The sequence below is a fragment of the Serinus canaria genome, chromosome 25 (genome assembly GCF_022539315.1).
Source record: "Serinus canaria isolate serCan28SL12 chromosome 25, serCan2020, whole genome shotgun sequence".
Taxonomy (NCBI): Eukaryota; Metazoa; Chordata; class Aves; order Passeriformes; family Fringillidae; genus Serinus; species Serinus canaria.
In genome coordinates, this window is record NC_066338.1 from 4,397,635 (window position 1) to 4,416,187 (window position 18,553).

At 51.9% G+C, this 18,553-nt stretch overlaps 2 protein-coding genes, 2 long non-coding RNA genes and 1 pseudogene across 4 annotated transcripts in view; 3 read left to right on the top strand and 2 right to left on the bottom strand.

Moving 5' to 3' along the window:
• The window catches only part of LOC127059078 (zinc finger protein 774-like), a 160,865-nt gene that overhangs the window by 40,994 nt on the left and 101,318 nt on the right, over window positions 1–18,553 (bottom strand). The gene's annotated exons all lie outside the window — the stretch shown is intronic.
• Window positions 1–18,553, top strand: part of LOC115485198 (uncharacterized) — a 2,106,330-nt gene that overhangs the window by 35,485 nt on the left and 2,052,292 nt on the right.
• LOC127060547 (uncharacterized) lies at window positions 1,004–1,564 on the top strand. The gene is made up of 3 exons (XR_007779742.1): window positions 1,004–1,020; window positions 1,312–1,428; window positions 1,549–1,564. It is a non-coding gene; the product is annotated as an uncharacterized LOC127060547 (long non-coding RNA).
• On the bottom strand, window positions 3,747–5,230 carry LOC127060561 (uncharacterized). The gene is made up of 2 exons (XR_007779774.1): window positions 4,652–5,230; window positions 3,747–4,230 (listed from the first exon to the last, which is right to left on the bottom strand). It is a non-coding gene; the product is annotated as an uncharacterized LOC127060561 (long non-coding RNA).
• LOC108961171 (zinc finger protein 850-like) overlaps window positions 10,496–18,553 on the top strand; it is a 123,742-nt pseudogene continuing 115,684 nt past the window's right edge.

Genomic DNA, 18,553 nt, shown 5'->3' on the forward strand with positions numbered 1-18,553 from the left:
TCATTTGGAGTTAATATTAACTCTTTTATCTCCATTTTCTGCTGCATCTTTACCTTCCTGATCTGCCAAATTATTTCCTCTTCTTTCTGGGGTCTTTACCTTTTGGTGTCCCTTAATATGTACTACAGCTATCTCTCTTGGGTAATTTAAATGCCTCTAAAACCTCTCAGATAAGTTTCTCATGTACTAATCTTTTTCCTCTTGAATTAAGTAATATCTTTTCTTTGTGTTAGATATTCTAGTGCTCTTTTTAAAGTCTGTAATTAACAAGTTTGAGCCTTCTAGTTTAAGATTAATTGGTTAATTTCCCTTTTTCCATAGTTTGCATGTTTCTCTCATCAACTTCTGCATACCCTGTCTTTTGCAAGGAGTTGTTTTTCTGTTAGCTAACTTAACTCCCAAAGGGCTGTCTTGGGATATCTCTTCTAGTATGCTTTTATTGCCCCTTTTTTTCCCTGTATCCAACTTACTGGTTTTCTGTTCCATTTTCAAGATCTTTTCTATCCATCCCCTGCCTCTGTTTCTCACTTTCACTAACAGCTTAAATACCACTTTTCTTTCAAACACTTACACCCAAAACAAACCATTTTTTCCCCCACACTACTTTTCAACACAATACACCTCCCTCTAAGGAGATGTGGGGTAAAGCTTAAAATGCACAATCCACATTTCCCATACTTTCATTTGTCTACATTCACTCACTTTTATTTCTCATTCACTTTCACACATTCCTTCACACCCTCAAGACACAAAGTGGATCCTGACCACCAGAAAATCCCGGGTCCCTGTGGCCCCCCTCGTCTTGGGGTTGGCCTCCAGGTCTCAGTATCTCCAGGCCTCCTGGAAGGGCCCTGATTCTGGTCGCCTCTGGTGCCCGTTCACCTGTGAGGCTGTGTGTGTGTCACTCACTCTCTTCAGCTACAGCTCCCTCACATGCCTGGGAACCATAGTCTGGTTTGCAGGTCACACACACCTTCAGCTAAAGCCCCACCTGCCTGGGGACCATAGCCAGGTTTGCAGGTCACACACACCTTCAACTAAAGCCCCCACCTGCCTGGGGACCATGGTCTGGTTTGCAGGTCACACACACCTTCAGCTAAAGCCCCACCTGCCTGGGGACCATAGCCTGGTTTGCAGGTCACACACACCTTCAGCTAAAGCCCCACCTGCCCAGGGACCATAGCCTGGTTTGCAGGTCACACACACCTTCAACTAAAGCCCCACCTGCCCAGGGACCATAGCCTGGTTTGCAGGTCACACACACCTTCAGCTAAAGCCCCACCTGCCCAGGGACCATAGCCTGGTTTGCAGGTCACACACACCTTCAGCTAAAGCCCCCACCTGCCCAGGGACCATAGCCTGGTTTGCAGGTCACACACACCTTCAGCTAAAGCCCCACCTGCCCAGGGACCATGGCCTGGTTTGCAGGTCACACACACCCTTCAGCTAAAGCCCCCACCTGCCCAGGGACCATAGCCTGGTTTGCAGGTCACACACACACCTTCAGCTAAAGCCCCACCTGCCCAGGGACCATAGCCTGGTTTGCAGGTCACACACACACCCTTCAGCTAAAGCCCCACCTGCCCAGGGACCATAGCCTGGTTTGCAGGTCACACAATCCTCTTTCCACTGCTCCCCCTTTCCACCCGCCAAGCTGAAGGTGACTTTGTGTGTGACTCACTCTCACACACACTACAAGAAACAATAAGGTATCCTTTACTTTTACATCACCATTTAGGTGTTGCTGGCCAGTCCCAGTGCTATTGGATATTCCTCCACCCAGCTGTGTTGTCCAACCCCAGATGCTCTTGGGCAAAATTTTTATCCCTCAATCTAGCTGTGTTGTCCAACTCCAGATGCTGTTGGGCAAAATTTTCATCCCTCAATCTAGCTGTGTGGTCCAACCCTGGATGCTCTTGGGTTTATCCTCACTCCAACAGAATTCTGCTCAACCCTGCTCTTGGATGATTTTGGAATGTAAATCTCTCAACCCAGCAGGCTTTTGGGGGCCCCTCCTGTCCCATTTCCTAGTGGATTGGGCTAGGAAACCTTGCTCCCTGCCTCTGAGGGGTCCAACCCCTCCCTGAGACCCAGTCCCAGTTTACCCTGGGGGATTCTTTCACTCCTCTTATCACTCACTTTGTCTCTTTAGTGGCCACTTTCCTCGCGGAAAGTTGGAAACACAGCATGGGAGACTCTGCACTCACTCGGCAGGTCTGGGACAACCAGCCCGCCTCTCATTCACACACATTCATCTCCCCCACGGCCCCCCCAGAAATACTTACCAATCCCTTTTCCTTCCCGGGTTCTTCATGCGCACTACTGGTCTTAGGGGGGCAATTACCGTGGTTGTGGGGAGCCTTTTTCCCTTCTCTTTGTTTTATTGCCTCCTTTTGTCCACGATCTAACCTGTGTCTGTCGGTCACTCCAGGGGAAACAGAGCGAGGCTGCCAAATCGGGCAGGGCGTGCCTCCCCACTCTGACTCTCCTAAAGCACCATCAGCGAGGTGTTAACCATCCTCTGCTACCAAAATTGTGAAAAACGCCAATCACTTGTTTCTAAAATGTTAAAAGTTTAGTAGTATTAAAACGGTTATAAAAATAGTAATCCAATTAAAGTAATAATAATTTGGACAATTTAAATTAGGACAATATGAGACAATAGAAACAAAGAGTTACAGATGTCTGGGTGCCTTTTTCTGGGCAGCACAAGCTCGAAAAAGGACACCCATTAACAAAGGATTAACCCTTAAAAACAACACATATTCATACACTTCATACATGATGCATAAATTCCATTCAAACACAGGAATCGGCCTGGTCAGTGTCAGCTTCTTCCTCCTAATCCTAACAGAGTCTTCGAGCTGGGAAGAAGCTCGTTTCTTCTGATAAGAGGGCAATAAATTCTTTTTCTCTCAAAGACTTAGGTGTCCTGTGGCTGCTATCTGGCTGCAAGTCCTTTCTTTAAAAAAAGTATCCTGCATAGCATAGTTTCTATTTTAACATTTTTTATAACCTTAAACTACATTTAACATGCTACTTAAGAGAATTAATACAGCACCACTTTCTAACACAACACATATAGTACTCATTTTAATATTTGCGAAAAGCCAATCATTCAATAGGCATTTTTCACACTGAAGGTTGCCAGGTCCATCCCTGCGCTGGGGTGGCTGCTCTGTCAGGGTCCGGCCAGGGCTGCCTGCAGTCTGGCCAGGGCTGCTTGGGGAGCCTGGGCTGAGGCTTGCGGCCGTCCCTGCGAGGCACCGGCTGGGGCATCTGTGTCTCACACGGTGCCACTCTGGGCTTCCGCTCCGCTTTCCCGTTATTGGACGACCTTGGACTGACAAGTGCACCGATTACGGCACCGAGGGCAAATACCAGGAGTTTTGGATCTGGCCTCCCCCTTTTCAAAACAGTCCTTTATCAAATGCTGAGATATCCCTCAAGTTTGGGGGTTCCCCTCCTTAAGGGCATTTTTCTTTAGATGCATCCATTTTTCACGAGGGTCAAGAGGGAATGGATCAGTCTCATAGTCTGCGTTTATCAGCCCTGGATTGAAGGGCTTCCCCTTCTCCCTGCTAGAGCCTCGGTCAGTGATATAAACTTCTACTGACCTGAGAAAGGATGCCTTCCCCTCTGTCATGGTTTGAGCCTGGCACAATGCCAGTGCCCCCATGAGATCACCTCCTTTTCTGGCACCTACTGTGAGATGTGATCAGAGACAGAGCAAAGCAGGCCCCAACTTAGAGTTAAAAGGAAAAGAAAACATTTATTAACCTACAACTACAAAGAAAGACACACAAAACACATAGAACACAAGATGAAAACCTTCCAAATTCTTCCTCCTCCCCCCACCAAATTTCCAACTCCACTGCCACCCTTCAGATAATCGATTCTCAGTCTCTCGAGAAGAGAGGAGTCCCTCTTGCGCCACATGACTTCCATGTCCAGTGCTCTCACCACTGCACATGGATCAGAGCTGCTTCTAGGGTTTTCATTTTAAGGATACTTTGACCAGTTCCAAAGGGAGCACAGTCCTTCTCCTTTTGGGACACCTGTCCCCCCCAAATTTCACCCCCTGGGGCCGAGGGGTCTCTGGAACAGAGATCGTCTTCTTCTTCTTCTCTTCTTCGAAGCGGAGGGCACCACCACCACCCTCCTCACCCGTCGTCTCTGTTCACTCCTCCACATCACTGCACTCTCCTGGCTCTGAGCCATCGCCTCCCCCTGGAATGCAGTCTCTGTGTCACAGAAACACCCGTGGTTCTGCTGTGGCTACACAAGAAAAGTCCAGCCCAAAGCCACTCCATCATCTCCTCCCACCTAGAATTTTCTCAACATCTTCTCAATCTCAATAGCTTCTCAATCTCATCAACTTCAGGAGGACTCAGCTTTTGCAAGGTTCTCATCTTCCTCAGAGGGGTTAAAAGTCCTGAGCTCTCTGCCGGTTTACTCGTCAACTCCCACGCCTGGCTGCCCTGCTGGGCACCCCCCCCTTCTCCTTCACGCCGGGCCACTATCACAGCCACCACAGGCACCGGCTCTGTCTCTCTCTCCCTCTCCGGCGGGGGGGGGGGGAGGAATGGAGGATGGCTGCCCAAAGCCCTTGCAATGTTCTCCCACACCCTTGGGCCCAGGCCTGTCCTACCTCTCTCTCTCCGGCCACATGGCTCCCCTCCCCCCCTGCCCAGCCAGATCTGGGCAGGGGGGGGGTCTGCTAACTCTCCAGCGGGACTCAAAGAGGAAGTTCCCCCGGGAGATCACAGCTTTTAACCCCTGTGTTCTCAGAGGCGGATCCATGCCCTCAGTGGACAAACCAGGTGCCAATATTAAATCTGAACACCGATTGGCTTGCCCACACCATCACAAAAACTTCACTTCCTCTTAAACCACGACACCCTACTTGGTCTGGGCTTGCTTCTTTCAAATACAATACCTGCTTGTAAGCCTTAAAACACACAATACATAGACCTCCATTATTAGCTTGGAACTTCCTAATATCTTGCTAGATATACATTCTGCAGGTTAGGGAGATATTCTAGATAAGCCTTAATGCACAGACAATTGTTCTATTTCTCCTTACTTTCTACTTCTTATATAATTTTTCTGCTGACCAATCCTATGGCTGCTGCATAGCTCTACTCAGGGTTCTACTGTTTCTGAGTCTAGTCTATTGCAGCTTTCCCAAAACCCTCCGATTTTAAGGATTTTAAGGCACTGATTTCCTCCTCACCTGCCTCAGTGTCCCAGGGCATCTTCCTCTTCCTCACAGCCTCCCAAGGGTTGGGAATGGGAAATCCTTGTTTGGGGAAAACAAGGGATGAGCACATTGACTTTGAAGGTCCCTCTGCTCGAGTCCATCTCTACAAGTCACCGGCCACCTTGGCTCCAGAAAAACCTCCCAAACATCAAGATTCAGCCCTGGAAAAGCCTCCCTGGAGTTCCCCATCCCTAGTCCAATAAATTCCCCCCAACTAAACCACCTGCAAAACCGTAATAAACTCCCTTGAAATCCAAAAGCCCCCAAATCCGCAACCGCCCCAAAGCCCAATAATTCTCCCTAAAAGCCCCCAATAATTCTCCCCAAAATTCCCCCTAAACAACAAAATCCCTCAAAGCCCAAAAAACCCACAACCAAATACCAAAAAAGCCCCTCCCAAAATTCCTAAAAAAGCCCCCAAAATCCCCCCAGAACCCCCCAGACTCACTGGGGCCATCCTGGATCAGGAGGCACCGGCCAGTGGAACAGGAGCCACTTCAGGGGGCCCTAGGAGCTTTTTGGGGAGGGGGCACCATGGGAGACCCCCCCAAAAACCGGCAAGGGGGGGAACCCCTGCTGTGCCCCCTCCCCCTGAAACCCCCAGACCCAGGATCAGGGTGGGCCTGGAAACCCCTGAGACCCCCAAATCTCCCCTAGGACCCCTCCAGAGTCCCCCCCAGGGGTTGGTCCAGGCCCTCCTGAGAGCCCCCAGACCCCAATCGGGCCCAGCCCAGGATGTCCCCTGAGACCCCCCAGACCCTTTCCAAGACCCCACCCAGGACCCTGCCAGGACCTTCCAGACGTCTCCCCAAACCCAACTCAGGCTCCCCCAGCCCCTCCCAAGACCTATCCCCAAACCCCCCCACAGACCCTCTCCCATAACCCTTCCAGACCCCCAAAGCCCCTCCCCAAAACCTCCAAAACCCTCCCGGGACACACTCAGGAGAAACAGGGGATTTTTGGGGGCATTGACGGGAAATCGGGGGGTGTGCGCTGTGTTTGGGGGGAATGAGGGGTTGTGAGGGGGCTTTGGTGGGTGTGAGGGGGCTTTAGGAAGCTTTGGGAGAAGCTTGAGAGGAGCGTTCTCAGGTGGGTTTAGGGACATCTGAGGGGAATTGGGAGGGTCTGAGGGGATTTTGGGGGTTTGTGAGAGGAACTGGGGGGTTGTGAGGGGGTCTGGGAGGTTCTGAGGTGGGTCTGGGGGGAATTTAGGGTAGTCTGAGGGGATTTCATAAGTTTTGGAGGGGATTGAGGGGTCTGAGGGGGATTTAGGGCAGTCTGATGGATTTGGGGGGGTCTCAGGTGGGTCTGGAGTGAATTTTGGGGAAAACTGGGGAGAGTCTGAGGGTCCTGGGGAGGTTTTGGGGGTCTTGGGGAGGGTTTTGGGGTCTGGAGTGGTCCTGGATCAACCTTGGGGGGCTCTGGGGATCCTGGGTGAGATTTGGGGGTCCCGGGGGGTCTCAGGCCCACCCTGAACTGGGGTCTGGGGGTCTCAGGGGGAGGGGGCACAGCAGGGGTTCCCCCCTCCCCCCCGGTTTTTGGGGGGTCTCCCATGGTGCCCCCTCCCCAAAAAGCTCCGAGGGCCCCCTGAAGTGGCTCCTGTTCCACTGGCCGGTGCCCCCTGTTCCAGGACGGCCCCAATGAGTCTGGGGGAGTTTTGGGGGCTTTTTTGTGGGATTTTGGGAGGGGTTTTTAGGGATTTGGTATTGCCTTTTTTGGGCTTTGGGGGATTTTGTTGTTCAGGGGAGTATTATTGGGGTTTTTTGGGGAGAATTATTGGAATTTGTGTGGGGGTTTTGTGGATTTGGGGGGTTTTGGATTTTGGGGGATTTTTTGGGGGTTGGAGGAGGTTTCTTGGCGGGGGGGATTTATTGAATTTTTTAAGATGTTTTTAAAAATTTTGTTGGGTTCCACTGGGATTTTGTGGGATTTGTGGATGTTCAGAGAGTGTTTTAGGGATTTCTGGAGGATTTTGGGGGTTTTTAATATAATTTGAGGGGGGCTTTGCAATTATCCCCAGGTGTGGGGAAGGGCTGAGAGGCACCAAAATCTCATTAAAATCCCTGAAAGTCCCAATAAAACCCACGACATCCCAATTAAATCTCACAAAATTTTATTAGAACACCCTTGAATCCCAATAAAAGCCCACAAAATCTCTTGCAATTGCCACAATCCCCCCAAAAATCCCAACTGAGCCCCACAAATCGCCCAAACATGTCCATAAAACCAAAAGAAGCCCCAAAAAAATCCCCCGAGACCCAAAGAAATCCTGGCAACACCCAAAAAGCCCCACAAAACCTTCCCAAATCCCACAAAAAGCCCCCAAACCCCCAAAAAATTTCCTTAAAAAACCCAGACCTCCAAAGAATCCAAATAATTGCCTCCACAATTCCAATAAACCCTCCCTAAATCCCCCAGAAATTCAATAGAATCCTAAAAAATCTGCACAAAATCCCAGTCATCTCCCCCAAAATTATAAAAAAAAACCCAAAAAAACCAAAAACCCCCAAACACTCCCAGAGAAACACCCCCCAAAGTGCCAATAAAACCCCCAAAATTCCCCACCCCATTGGATAATTTTAATCCTGTTTGGCTGATTTTAGGCCAAACCTGGTGGATTTCAGCTGCATTTGAGGCCCTTTTGGCTGATTTTAAACCAAACCGGGCCCTTTTAGGACCGCGCCTCCCCTTGGCCCGGCCCCTTTCCCCTCACGGTTCCCGCCCTTTCCTCGGCCCCTTTCCCTTCAGGGTTCTGCCTTCGGATTGGGGGAGGAGGAGGAGGGAGGGAGGAAGAGGCCGAGCGACAGCAGGAAACAGCTGGAGCAGGAGAGAGGGAGCCCTGGAGTCATTGCAGCCCCGGGAGCATCGCCCCCATCCCGCAGGTGCCCGGGGAGGGGGAGCTCGGCCCAAATCTGCCGGGGGGTGCCGGGTTTGGGGTTTTTTGGGGGGATGTTTGGAGCTGGCAGGGCTCCAAAGCCGAGCCGCAGATGGCCCTCAGGGGGACATCAGGGGTCCTCAGGAGGTGTTTTTGGGAGGTCCTGGGGCTTGCACTGGCTGCTCCTAGTGTGAGCTCAGCTGGTCCCAGTCTTATTCCAGTGCCCCCAGTGTGATCCCAGTTGCTTCCTCTCAATGCCAGCATGACCCCAGTAGCCTCTAGTATGATCCCAGTGACTCCCTGTCTCCCAGTTGATCCCAGTCACCCCCAACATGGTTCCAGTCACTCCCACTTTTCTCCCAGTTGATTTCAGCACAATTCCAGTTGCTCTCAGTCAATCCCAGTATGATTCCAGTCACCCTCACTGTGATCCCGGTCTAACCCAGCATAAATCCAGCTGCTTTCAGTGTGATTCAAGTATTATCCCAGTTGCCCCCAGCATAGTTCCAGTTGTTCCCAGTTTTCCCATTATGATCCCAGTTGCCCCTAGAATAGTCCCAGTCCTTCCCAGCAGGGTCCCAGTTATACCCAGTTGCCCCAAGCATGGTCTGAGTTGTCACCTGCATGATCCCAGCTGTTCCCAGTGTAGTTCCAGTCTCCCCAGGGTGGGCACAGACACTCCCAGTATATCCCAGTGGGCCCAGTAAGGTTCTAGTTACCTTGGAATGATCCCAGCCTTTCCCAGTAACTCCCAGTTGTCTCATTATGATCCCAGTTGCCACATTTGTGGTCTTAGGCCTCTCAGCACGATTCCAGTACCTTCCAGCTGAACCCACTTGCTCCCAGTGTGTCCACATTTTCCTCCCACCACGGGCACATAAACTCCCAGTAACCCCCAGTCAGGATCCACTCACACCCAGTATAATCCCAGTATGATGGTAGCCACTCCCAGTATGATCCCAGTCACTTGCAGGCTAATCCCAGTTGCTCCCAGGCACTCCCTGTCTGATGCCAGTGCCCCCAGAGTGGTCCCAGTTTCTCCCAGTATGGGCCCAGCTGTTTCTGGTGTGGTTCCATTCCTTTATGGTTACAGACACTCGCAGTATGGTCCCAGTTGAACCCAGCTGCACCTGCTGTAGTCCCAGTCACTCCTCAGATGATCCCAGTCCCTCCCAGCATGGTCCCACTCACTCCCAGTGGCCCCCAGCGTGGTCCCAGTTGCCCCCAGCATGGTTACAGACACTCTCAGTATATCCCAGTTGCCCTCAGCATGTCTGTAGTCATTTCCAGGCACTGCCAGTGGCCCCAGTAAGGCGTTAGCCCAGTATGACCCCCCCAGTCATGCCCAGAATATCCCAGTTGCCTCCAGCATGCATCCAGTCCTTCCCAGTTACTCCAGTTTGCTTGCAGTGTGATCCCAGTTTCACTCAGTTGCTCCCAGTAGCCTGAAGTGTGATCCCAGTCACTCCCTTTCAACCCCAGTGTGATCCCAGTAAGCTCCAGTTTGATCCCAGTCCCATGCTAGCCCTCCCAGTGTGGTCCCAGTATAATCCCAGTTGCTTCCAGTCTCTCCCAGTATGGTCCCAGCTGCCTCCAGCATGGTTCCAGTTGCTTCCTGGATCAACGGAGTCAGTCCCAGTATGATGCCATTTGCTGCCAGCGTGCTCCCAGTTGCTCCCAGTCAGGCCCAGTATGATGTGCAGGGTGTATTCCCAGTCACTCTCAGATACTCCCAGTATTAGTCCATTCCCTCCCAGTATGATCCAAAGATGAGCCCAGTGTGCTCCCAGTCCCTTCCAGTATGACCCAGTTGTGCTCCACATGGTTCCAGTTGCTCTCTTTGACCCTCACTTTTGTTCCCAGTATCTGTGAGTGTAGCCCAGTTCCCTCCAGCATGTTCCCAGTCAGTCCCAGTTCCTTCCAGTATGATCCCATTTGGTCAGAACCACTCCCAGTCAGCCTCAGTGTAGTGGCACTCAGTGACAGTATGATCCCAGTTCCTTCCAGTATGATCCCAGTGTATCCCAGTATAAGCCCAGTTGTTTCCAGTCACCCCCAGCATGCAGCCCATCGCCCCCAGTTGGGTTTTTTCGGGGGATGTTTGGAGAATGAAGAAGTGCAAGGCTGAGCGGAAAAGGCCCCTCGGGGGGACATCGGGGGTGGCGGTGGCGGCTGGCGGCAGAGGCAGCCTGGAGGAGCAGAGCCCTGTGTCCCCCAGGAGCCCAAAGTGGGGAGCCCAGAGAGGGGGCAGCGCCGCCGTTGGCGGGACCCTCAGGAGCCTGGAGAGGGGCAGGGGGGACTCCTTGGAGCCCCTGCAGCCCCGAGCAGAGAATGAGGGGAGAAGGGAGCCTGGAAGCCCGGGAGCCCAAAGAGCCCCGGCATCCCGAAATGGGGAGAGTGGAGAGGGGGGAGCTTTTGGGATTGCTGGGACTGCCAGCAGCCTGGGCAGGGCGGGCACCGAGGAGAAGGGGGACCCCCAATCCAAGTGTGACCCCAGCAGCTGGTACAGGGGGGAAACCCTGAACACCAGAGGGAAGGGATGAGGGACAGGGCATTCCTGTGAGGCTTTTTCAGGGCTGAATCTTGGTGTTTGGGAGGTTTTTCTGGAGTGCAGATGGCCAGTGATTTGTAGAGATGGCCTTGGGCAGAGGGACCTTCAAACTGAATGTGCTCACCCCTTGTTTACCTCATACCAGCATTTCCCATTCCCAGCCCTTATGAGGCTGCGAGGAAGATGCCCTGGCACACTGAGACAGGTGAGGAGGAAGTCAGTGCCCCTTTCCCCTCTCTCCTGCTCCATCTCCCAGCCCAGCACGGCCCCGGCTGCAGGACAGCCCTGGGGGGATCTCCTTCCTCTTGCCTGTGGCACGGAGGCAAATCCCATCCTGTCCTTGTCCTTCCTCCCCCAGAGCAGGAGCTGAGCATGGAGAGCAGGGAGGACAAATCCCCGCGGCAGAACCTGGTGGCAGAGGCCGTTTTGAGCGGCTCCACAGCGCAGGAACCCAACGGGGAGGAAAAGCCCCGGAGATGCTGCACGAGGAGGGGCTGCAAACGCAGATCACAGGGATCTGAGGGGGAAAGAGCCAGCCTGGGCCGGGAAGGCGGCTGGAGATGGAGCCAGAGCTCAGAGCTGGTGCTCCATGAGCAGCTCCATGGATGGGGAGAAGCCCCACATGTGCGTGGAGTGTGGGAAGAGCTTCAGGTGGAACTCCACCTGATCCTGCACCAGAGGACCCACACTGGGGAACGGCCTTATGAGTGTGGGGAGTGTGGGAAGAGCTTCAGGTCGAACTCTGACCTGATCAGGCACCAGAGGATCCACACTGGGGAACGGCCCTACGAGTGTGATCAGTGCAGGAAGAGGTTTCACACCAGCTCTGATCTCCTCCAGCACCAGCGCACGCACACAGAGGAGAGGCCCTTCCGCTGCCCTGACTGCGGGCAGGGCTTCAGGCACAACTGCAGTCTTGTCAGGCACCGACGCATCCACACTGGGGAGAGGCCCCACGAGTGTGAGGAATGTGGGAAGAGCTTCAGCCAGAGCTCCAACCTGATCAGCACCAGAGGACCCACACTGGGCAGAGGCCCTACGAGTGTGGGGAGTGTGGGAAAAGCTTCAGCCAGCATTCCACCCTGACGTGCCACCAAAAGATCCACACTGGGGAGAGGCCCTACGAGTGTGATAAATGCAGGAAGAGGTTTAGGATCAGCTCCCATCTCCTCCAGCATTATCGGATTCACACAGAAGAGAGGCCCTTCTGCTGCCCTGACTGTGGGAAGGGATTCAAGCACAACTCCACCCTCATCACCCACCGGCGCATCCACACTGGGGAGAGGCCCTACGAGTGTCCCCAGTGTGGGAAGAGCTTCTCAGACAGATCTAACCTGACCAAACACCAAAGGGAAGCCCTGCGAGTGCCCTGAGTGCAGGAGGAGTTTGTGTGCTGCTCCAGCTCCATCCCCCACTGGAGGAGGCACACTAGGCACAGCCCTGGTCACCCACATTCCTGTGATCCATGCTGGGAACACACCTGGCTGCTTCTCCTGTTGGTTTGGTGTTAATTTTCCTCTGCTCCATCTTCATCCTTAAAAAAAGCCCAAACAGGTTTAAATGAAGGAAATTGATCAAAAATATCTAACGTCCCTCCATTTCACAGGTAGTTGATGGGGAATTGAGGATTTGGGGACACAATCTCTGTGGAGTGCCCCTGTTGCTAAGAGGCAGGAATTTGATCTCACCCCTCTTGTGTTGCTAAGAACTCCTCCCCTGACCCAAACCCCAACTCCCCCCCGGGATATCCTCTAAAAACCCCACGGCCCTGCCTTTGCCCTGTCTTTTGGGCTCAGAAATGGATTCTGGAGCTCTCTGAAACCAAGACCCGTCTCATTTGTTCCTGGCACCGGCAGCTGCAGCCTCCCTGGACACCATGAACTCTGGAGAACGGGGGCAGTCAGTGAGGACAGGTCCTGGATTGCAAGATAAGTGAGTGTTGTGTTTGCCACCTTTCAGAGTGGCAAACACATTATCTGCTGTTAATGGGCCAATAATTAATAATTATCTTCAGGTAATGGGCCATTGAGTGTCACTGCCTGGCTGATAAAATGACATCATCCCATTAAGAGATGCTCCACCCAGGTAGAGGAGCCAAGCATTCCTACCTAGATAGAATCTCAGGTTTGGAACCCCAGAAGCAGCCTTTTCCTACTGGATTCCCAGAGGATCAGCCCTTTTCCCTCTGGATTCACTGAGGATTCTCACTCTCACTGTTTTTTTAAAATTTGTACTATTGCATTAGTATTTTTAATTTTTCCTAATGAAGAACTCGTATTTCTACTCCCATATCTTTGCCTGTGAGCCCCTAATTTCAAAATTTATTATTATTATTGTTATTTTGTTGTTGTTATTATTATTTTTATTAGTAGTAGTATTCAGAGGGAGTGGGTTTACATTTTCCTTTCCATGGGAGGCTCCTGAAATGCGGAGACACCCCCAAGCAGGTGCCATGTAAAATAATCCCTGAAATATGTAAATTAGTTTATTGATTTGCATGAGAGTCTATGAATATGCAACAGGCTGATGTAATTAAAACCAGATTAATTAAGGGGTGTCCCCGAAGATAACGGGGCTGTCTTGGTGGCCGTAATAAGTTTTGCTCCATGGTCCTTGTCTCCTCTTACATCAGCCTGTTGCATATTCATAGAGTCTTTTGCATGTCAATAAATCACTTTAAATACTGCAGGAACAAAATTGGCTTCTTTCTGTTTGGTGGTCCCACCCCCCGCTCATTGGGTCCCATCTCCCAGCTCAATTTCGGGGTCCCCCTTCCCAGCAATTGGGGCCCCCCTCCTTTCTGCCCTTTCCCACCCCTTCCCCATCGTTCCCCCAATCCCCTCCCCCTGTTTGGTTTTGGGGGTCCCAGGCCCCTCCTGCTCCTTTTTGGTGTGCCGACGCCGCTTTGTTTTAATTTGGGGTCCCCTCCGCATCCCCAGGGTCACCCCCCCTACAAATTCCAATCCGGGCAACTGATGAGTCATCAGCAATAAATGCTCTGATTAGCTGGAAATTATCCCTCGCTGTCTCTGATTGGTTAGCGCTGTGTGGCGCTGGGCTCTGCCCGGCAACTGATGAGTTAGAGCCCCGGAGGCCGCTGATTGGCTGAAAATCGCTGAGCGGGGCCAGTGCTCCTAGTTTTTGCCCAGCAATTGTGTTGTCATCAGCGCTTCGCACTCTGATTGGCCAAGGTCTGTTTTCGGGTGGGGACGAGAGGAACGGGTTTTTGGGGTTTTTTTGGGTTTATTTAGGGATTATTTGGGGGTTATTTGAGGTTCATTTGGGGGTTTGGGGGGGTTTATTTGGGGCTATTTTTGGTTTTTTGGAGTTCCTTAAGGTTTATATGGATTTATTTGGTGTTTTTTTGGGTGTACTTTGGGTGTTTGGGGGGGTTTGGGGTTTGTTTGGAGTTTATTTGGTTTTATTTGGGGTTTATTTAGAGATTATTTGGGTTCGTTTGGGTTTATTTAGGGTTCATTTAAGGATTATTTTGGTTTGTTTGTGTTTTTAGGTATTACTTGGGGGGTTTTTTTGGGTTATTTGGGCTTTATTTGGAGTCAAAAAATCCGTGAAGGTTCTCTCAAGAAACACGGGATGGTTCCCCAAAAAAACCAGAAATGTGTCCCCTCCAAGAAACGGGAATTTTTCCTAAAAGATCTGTGAATTTTTCTCCTGAAAACCGGGAATGTTCCTCTAAAAATCCCGGACTTTTCCCCGACAATAGGGACGAGCCCCGCCCCATACCATCCAATCGCCGCGCTCCATCTCCCAAATTAACCAATGACGGCACAGCCCGCTCCAAACCATCCAATCACCGCGCGTATTCCCTCAGCAACTCCCGCCTCCCCCGCGGCTCTCCTGTCATTCACGGTGCCCTAGGCCGAACCAACCAATCACCGCGCGGTTCCCCTCAGCAACTCCCGCCTCCCCCGCCCCGCTCTGGTTCCACCGCTCGGTGCCGCCCCTGATCCAGGACGGGCCCCAGTGAGTTCCAAAAAAAACCCCAAAATCCTCTCCAAGCCCCCCAAAATCCCCCAAAATCCCCAAACCCCCCCCAAAAAAACTCCAACATCCCCCCAAAACCCCACCAAAAATGCCCTAAATCCCCCAAAATCTCTCCCAAACCCCCAAAAAATCTCTTCAAACCCACCAAATCCTCCCAAAACTCTCCAGACCCCCCAAAATCCCGCTAAAACCAGACCTAAAATCCCCCTAACCCCCCAAAATCCCCTCAAAACCTAATGTCCTCCCAAAAGCCCCCAAATCCCTCCAAAATCACCCCCCAAAAAAGCCCCAAATGTCCCCAAAAACCCCAAATCACCCTAAAAATCCCCACAAAATCCCCAAATCCTTCCAAAAGCCCCCAAATCCCCCCTGCAATCCACCTAAAATTCCCCAAATCGTCCCAAAATCACCCCCAAAAAAAACCCAAAACCCTAAAAATCCCCAATTGCCCCCAAACCCAGGTGTGGCCTGGTGGCCCTGGCCATGGTGGGGGAGCTGCTGGGACCCCCCCCGGGCCACAGTTGGGTCTGGGGCTCTGCTGGAGCCAGCGCGGGCCAGGGGCTGCACCCGCCACAGGGAAATGTTCTCAGGTGGGTTTAGGGGGTCCTGGGGGAGCATCTTGGGAGGATTTTGGGGGGGCTTTGGGGTGTCTGGGAGGGCATGGGTGGATTTGGGGGATTTTGGAGGGGGGATTTAGGGGGAGTTTAGGGGAATTTGGGTGGTCTGGGGGTCACTGGGGGGGCTTGGGGGGATTTTGGGAGTCCTGGGGGGATTTTGGGGGCATTTTGGTGGATTTGGGGAGATCTGGAGAGGAGGCAGGATTTGGAGAGGCTTTTGGGAGTTTTTGGGCAGGATTTGGGGGCATTTGGGACGATGTTGAGGAATTTTGAGGCGGATTTTAGGGGAGATTTGGGGGATTTTGAGGTGCCTGAGGGGATTTGGGGAGGATTTTGGGTCAGTTTTGGGTGGGTTTTGGGGGGGATTTGGGTCTGGGGGCTCTGCTGGAGCCAGTGCGGGCCAGGGGCTGCACGTGCCACAGGGAGATGTTCTCAGGTGGGAATTGGGGGATTTTGGGGGGGGTTTTGGGGGGTCCTGGGGGGAGGGTTTAAGGCATTTTGGGGGTGTCCTGGGGGGATTGGGGGGAATTTTGGGGCAGATTTTGGAAGATTTGGAGCATCCTGGAGGGGTTTGGGGGGGATTTGGAGGGTCCTGGGAGGACTTGGGGGAGGATTTGGGGAAATTTGAGAGGATTTAGGAGGATCTTTGGGAATTTTGAGGGGGATTTTAAGGCAGATTTGGGGGCATTTAGGGGGATTTGGGAAAGGTTTTGGGGGGTTTGGGGGGGATTTTAGGGGATTTTGGGGGGCGATTTGGGGAGGTTTGGGGGATTTTAGGGCATTTTTGGAGGGTTTGGGGGAGGATTTGGGGGGATTTTGGGGGGTTCTGGAGGGGTTTTGGGGGGATTTTAGGGCATTTTTGGGGGGACTTCGAGGGTGTTTGGAGGGTTTGGGGGAGGATTTGGGAGAAATTCTGGGGGGGTAAGGGGGGTTTTGGGAAATTTTTGGGGGGTTTGGGGGCAGATTTGGGGGGAGTTTGGGGGGGCATTTGGGAGGATTCTGGGGGGTTCTGGGAGCATTTGGGGAAGTTTTGAGGTCATTTTTGGCGCCAGTGGGGTCAGATCTGCAGTGATTTTGGGGTGATTTTTTTGTGATGGTTTTGGGGTGTTTATGGGATGGTTTTGGGGTGATTTGGGCTGTTTTTGTAGTGACTTTGGGGTGTGTTTTGGGTAGCTTTTCAGGCTGGATTCGGGGTATTTTTGGGGTTTTTCTCAGGATGGTTTTGGGCTGTGTCCTAGGGTGACGTTGTGATGCTTGTATCCCCATTCGTGTGTGCTGGTTTTGCTGGATATTATGTTCTGTGCCTTCAAGACTGGCTCTGAAGAGTGAATGTTTTGTTTTGGTTTCTTACCACCCACTCCGCCACGGCTGGCGGGACACAGACACGGGGCAGTACATAGTGCAGCTTTTGCTTTTTGCCTGGCTTTTTGCTTTGCTCTCGCTCCTGCTTCTGCTTTGCTCCTGCTTTGCTCTTGCTTTTTTGCTTCTGCTCATTAGTTAGTTTAGCTAAGCAGTCCAAATTTTTCCCTGGACTGTTTTTCCTTTCCCTTTTTTGGAACTACTTGAACCTGCTCCGGACTGGGACCTGGGAAACACGGAGAGAGAGTTTGCACCTTGTGGCTGCAGCAGCTGCCCCAGTGCCGGAGGGACTGATAACAGAGCGACCATCCCAGGAGAGACTTTCTGAATTTGTCATCCTTTTCAGAGCGGTGAAAGAGTGGTGTCAACCGGTATTGTTCATTTTGTGTGCTGGGGGTGCTGTGCCTGTTAAACAAACAAGTTCTTTCCACCTCTCTCTGAGGAATCCTTCCCGAATCAGCTGGGGGAAGGGGCCATGTGGGTTTGCTCTCTGGAGGGGCCCCCTTTGGAGTTTTTCTCCCAGATTTGCCCTAAACCAGGACAAAATTTGGCGCCCAGCGCCTGGGGCTCGAGAGAGAGTGGAAAAACCCTGGTCTGACTGTATTTTGGTTGCCATTACTCTGTGTTGGTATTAAGCAGTTAATAGCCATGCTTTTTGAATTCATAATGTCTCTTGGGGTGAAGGCTTGCATGCATTTCTGGTCCCTAGGGTTTTTTGAGCTCTTAATACCTCTATGGTCCCTCAGTTTATTTTCTTATCCAGAAATAGCTCTTGTATTGTCCCTAATAGGTAGCTTTTACAGCAGAGGGGCAGTGACCAGAATAGCTATCCTGCTGGGCTTGGTGGTAATAGCTTGTAAGAAGTTTATAAACATGCTGGGGTCTGCTCCAGGTGTGAATGGTTCATGGCTATGGTTATGCATCCAGCTTGTTAGAGGAGGAGCAGGGGGTGAGGCTTTTCAGCCTTTGCTTTCCTTCTTCTCCTCTGAATCTGTTACATCACTGTTGGAGAATGTTCAGTTTCCCCTGAATGTTAAAGAAACCATCTTTCTAGTACTCAATCTGGTAAGCTTCCTCTACACAGTCTGCTGCTTCTCTAGAATGAGGGCTGAGATTTCTAGATGGGCTGATGAGACCCCTGACTCAGGAGTAGACCCAGGTGTGGAAAATGCTGAGTGGTGTTGGAAATGGGAGAATATGGGCCAAATCCTGAAGGAATTCTCTGACCCTGTCTGGGACTTTCCCCATGAACAAATTCAGAACCCAGCTGAGGTGGGGGAATACCTGAAAGAGAAGTACCAGGATGACCCTAAGGAGAAAAAGATCATTGCAGTGAGCTGGGCGTTGGCCTATGCTTATGGCACACTGCTAGATACTGTGGGGCAGCAGAGAGAGGCAGGGGGGCAGGGAGATAAATCAGCAGCTATCCCGGTCCCCCAGGCTGCAGCCAACAGCCCAGGCTCCAAGCCAGCAGCCGAGCTAGAGAGTGAGCCTGAGCCTGAGCCAGCAGCTAAACCAGACAATAAGCCTCAACCAATGGCTGTTGCTACCAGCACTAGAAGTGGGACATGCATGGACAAGACCAATCAACTGTGGATGATGATGATGATGATGCAGAAGAAGGGCTCTCAATGCCTCCTGACACAAAATCAGGAGTCAAAGCAACAGGTGCAAGATCAGAAGCCAATATGGAGTCCTTTTCCCTGAAGGACTTCCGTGGCCTAAGGAAGATCACAGCTATATCTCCACCATCCAGCGAGAAAGAAACACAAGCTTTCCTAAGTGCCATAGGCTTTTGGAGAATGCACATTCCTGAGTACAGTCAGATTGTGAGCCCTCTCTACCTGGTCACCCGTAAGAAGAACACTTTGCTGAGCCCTGAG